Here is a 4,382-nt window from a genome sequence, read left to right on the forward strand (position 1 = left end):
TGTGGAAACAAAACTTTCCATCTTCACTAAGCTGATATTGTTTTAAAAATACTTTGGTTTGCAAACTATAAGCAATATAGAAACATTATTAGATTTTTTACTGAAAAATATCTTTAAAATAGACTTTTTATTTTATCCTTCACAACTAAAAAATCGTTTGATGAGCAGACTCACACCGTCGTTCAGTAATAGTTCAGCGTTAGGCATCTAGAAGCCTGTAGCCTTTTTTCCGGAATGTACTTTGGGTGAGAAGTTCCCGTGCTGTTCTATGCATGTGCAAAATTTTAATTTTATGACAACTCTTACAAGCACTTTCTTCCTTAAAATTAAGAATGTCAAGGATCTTGTGAAGTTATACTATACAAATAAGGACATTTTTTAGCATACCAGCATCAAATCGGCCAGCATGTCAAAGTGGAGTCAGGTTGCTATTTGGTGGCGCTGGTCGGCCGTCATATGCTGGTCGGAGCTCGAAGCTTCCCTGCTGAAACGGGTAGTGGTATGATGGCTTCGTTCTTGTTATTTTTCAACTTCATTCTCATACTATTACGACTTTATTAACGAAATGTCGCGACTATATTCTCTTAATTTTATGACTTTATTCTCATAATGTTACAACTTTATTCTCGAAATGTTGCAACTTTATTCTTGAATTAAAAATAAATCTCTAGCCTGGCCCTAATACTCTGCCATAGAGTGCGGACTACGGGAACAAGCAGAACAGTATAGCAGTTCTGTGTTTGGCCATAGGTGGCAGTATACTTCCAGTGTTACTATAAAGGGAGCAGAAAGCAGAATTATTACAAAAGCAAAGCAGGTGTTTATTTTATATTTTGCTAAAGTCCTTCTATGGATTGACAAATAAATGTCAGTGTGACAATATTCTACTTGAACACTGAACACCTTGAATCATTTTAGCAACACTTTAGACTATTATTACCTTTCTGTGACATAAATGAAAGTTTTTAGACCATAAAAATGTTGGTTTTATATGTCTCTGTTGTACCAAGTTACCATAAAACTGGTATTTCTAATCAAGGTTTGACCTTAATGATGTCAACTTTTTGGAACCTCAGTATAATTTAGCTGTAAGCTTAATTTAAAACGTGTCATTTGACTGCCATCCCCACTGAGTGATGAACTTCATCTTCTGTAGTTCAGTAAACGGTGCGTGCTGAATAAAACTGACAAGCTGCGATCATCTGGTCCATCCTCTCAGATTCTACATGTGCTTTCCTCTGCTGATGACAGTGAGTGCTACATGCATCCTTATAGTACTAAAAGATGCATTTTCTTGCTCCAATAGAGCTGCTGTGGCACAAACTCCGGGTGGTGCAAGGTTATAAAACTTTTACGAAAAACATAATAGCTTCAGCATAAGACAGTATTTAACCATTTATTCAATTTTACAAGTGTAATGTCCGCTCTGAAACCAAAAGACAAATTTGTCTTCCTTGTGCACACGGAGGGGAACCAAGAGACATTCTTTCTGCCAGCTGACTGGCAGTGCATAGCAATGTGTGGAAGAGGGTAGAGCTTGTTGATCTGTGCACATTATAACTGGTAAAAAAAACTTAAATCATCACAGCACATTCTCTTCTATTTAATGAAAAGGTCTTTAAACGGCACTAACAGTAAAGATAGAAAAATTTGCATTTAAAACCACATCTTACAACCTATCCATGTGTGTAACACATAACCGGAATATCACTGATCATTTTTTGCAAACTAGAAGTCTTATGAATAGCAAATGTCAAGAATTAAACACTTAAAATAGTCAGAGAGATAACTTGACACTGATTTTTTTTTCCTGCATGGACAAAAAAAATATATATATTTTAAGAATAAACTGAATTATAGGGAAAGCATATTGATTGAAGTGTTTAGAAAGATTATTTCTGTTTGAGTCTTTATTTTATCAGTAAATGTACTCTGGTGATAAAAACCCCAATTGTAAAGTCAAAATTTTGATTACTGACATCACAGGGAACACAAGGATTTAAATGAGTTATCTAAAATATTACAAACAAGCATCTCCTACAGATTTTTACATAGATTTCTATGTAAAAACTGAAAAGCATGGCGAATCAGAAGTTTTCTGATTAAAGTGCTTTAACTGATAGATAAGTATCATATGGGTCAGTTTTTCTCACATGTGTTGTTGTCTTTGGCTATTGTTCTCGGCTTTAGTACAAAATGAGTAATAAAAGCTGGTATGATTCGTGCTGATATCGTATTGGATCAATCTCAATATGATCAACTGTCAAAGCGGCAGTATCTTTATCATATTGAGGCAGTTGTTTTCAAAACCTTTAAGTGGTATACGTACATACATAGAAAAATATGTATATACCGGTATAAAAAAAAAAAAATCGGTTGGGTTTCTGTGCATTTTCCCCTCTAATATTCAAATAAGTAAAATATGATTTACATTAAAAGCAACCCCCTACTTCCAAGATTTTAGAACTATGACTTTATGTGATGTCGACAGGGGCGGAGCTAGATGGGGGGCCAGGGGTGGCCATGGCCACCCTTAGCCAATCATTTGCCACCCCTACCATTTTTTCCCTCTAATACTGACAGTGGCAGCAGCAATACTCTGAAGGGGAATGTTCAAACTTATTAAACATTTAAATTTTTCATATATTAACAAATACTTACTACAGAAACACACTGTGGTTAATTTTGCACATGAATATACAAACATTAAAGATTAAAGATGATAGATACAGAATTCATGCTCTTTTCAGAACTAAATTGTGAATTATTTGGGGTTAAGATGAAATTCTGTGCCTCTGCAAGTCATCAAGGAGTCTTCAGTGTCTTCAGAGTCTTCATAATAACTATAACATGCATTAAATGTGGATATTAGTAGATTTAAATATCATTGATTTGCAGAATAATAATGATAAAAGTAGGTAAGGACATATAAAATATGTTTGCCCCAGAACTCAAACCTGAAAGAATTATGTCCACTATACCTTTTATTTACACAGCATAGATGTTTAAATATATATATCTATTTGTTAGTAAAGGCTGCAGGAAAGTATAGTTTGTCTTTACATTGGAATCCACTTACAGTGATCACATTGGACCAGAGCCAATTTGAACACTATAGGTGGTTGATTTCTATATCCGAATTTACTGTTATTTCACTTATTTTTTATGCAGGATATCATCTAAATGCCATTAGTGTGGTTTTTCAATGAGAAAAATGAAATGAAACAGATAGCTTCTGCATTTACTGAATTTTATTACAGTACCATGCAACTTTAATTACAGTATACTGTGCTGTGCGCAGACATAACTCTGTTAGCCTGGTGCCACCGGCGCATTTTTTTTTTAACAAGTCTGAGGTTTGAAACAAACAGTTTAATGGAACAACAACATGGAAGATAACTGCATAGGCTACAGAAAATTAAAGCTAGCCNTATTGAGGCAGTTGTTTTCAAAACCTTTAAGTGGTATACATAGAAATATATATATATATATATAAAAAACTACTTTCTGATTGGTGCATTCTGTGCATTTTCCCCTCTAACTAATACTCAAATAAGTAAAATTTGATTAAAATTAAAAGCAAACCCCTACTTCCAAGATTTGAGAACTATTACTATATGTGATGTCAACAGGAGCGGAGCTAGATGGGGGGCCAGGGGTGGCCATGGCCACCCTTAGCCAATCATTTGCCACCCCTACCATTTTTTCCCTCTAATGCAGACAGCAGCAGCAGCAATACTCTGAAGGGGAATGTTCAAACTTCGATAGATAAATAACTACTTTAATAATAACTTATAAATTCATTAAATGTGGATATTAGTAGTTTGAAATATCATTTATTTGCAGAATGATTAGTGAAAAAAGTAGGTAAGGACATGTAAAATATGTTCGCCCCAGAACTCAAACCTGAAAGGATTTTGTCCACTTACCGTACCTTTTATTTACACAGCATAGATGTTTGAATATATATATCTATTTGTTAGTAAAGGCTGCAGGAAAGTTTAGTTTGTCTTTACAGTGGAATCCGCTTATAGTGATCACGTTGGACCAGAGCCAATTTGAACACTATAGGTGGTTGATTTCTATATCCGAATTTACTGTTATTTCACTTATTTTTTATGCAGAATATCATCTAAATGCCATTTGTGTGGTTTTTCAATGAGAAAAATGAAATGAAACAGATAGGTTCCGCATTTACTGAATTTTATTACAGTACCAAGCAACTTTAATTACAGTATACTGCGCTGTGCGCAGACATAACTCTGGTAGCCTGGTGCCACCGGCGCATTTTTTTTTAACAAGTCTGAGGTTTGAAACAAACAGTTTAATGGAACAACAACATGGAAGATAACTGCATAGGCTACAGAAAATTAAAGCTAGCC

General features: G+C 34.6%; 1 protein-coding gene across 1 annotated transcript in view; it reads right to left on the reverse strand.

Moving 5' to 3' along the window:
• Window positions 1-4,382, reverse strand: part of LOC107093558 (ras-related protein Rap-2a) — a 30,691-nt gene that overhangs the window by 24,406 nt on the left and 1,903 nt on the right. The gene's annotated exons all lie outside the window — the stretch shown is intronic.

The sequence above is a fragment of the Cyprinodon variegatus genome, unplaced genomic scaffold, assembly GCF_000732505.1.
Source record: "Cyprinodon variegatus isolate N-32 unplaced genomic scaffold, C_variegatus-1.0 Scaffold432, whole genome shotgun sequence".
NCBI lineage: Eukaryota > Metazoa > Chordata > Actinopteri > Cyprinodontiformes > Cyprinodontidae > Cyprinodon > Cyprinodon variegatus.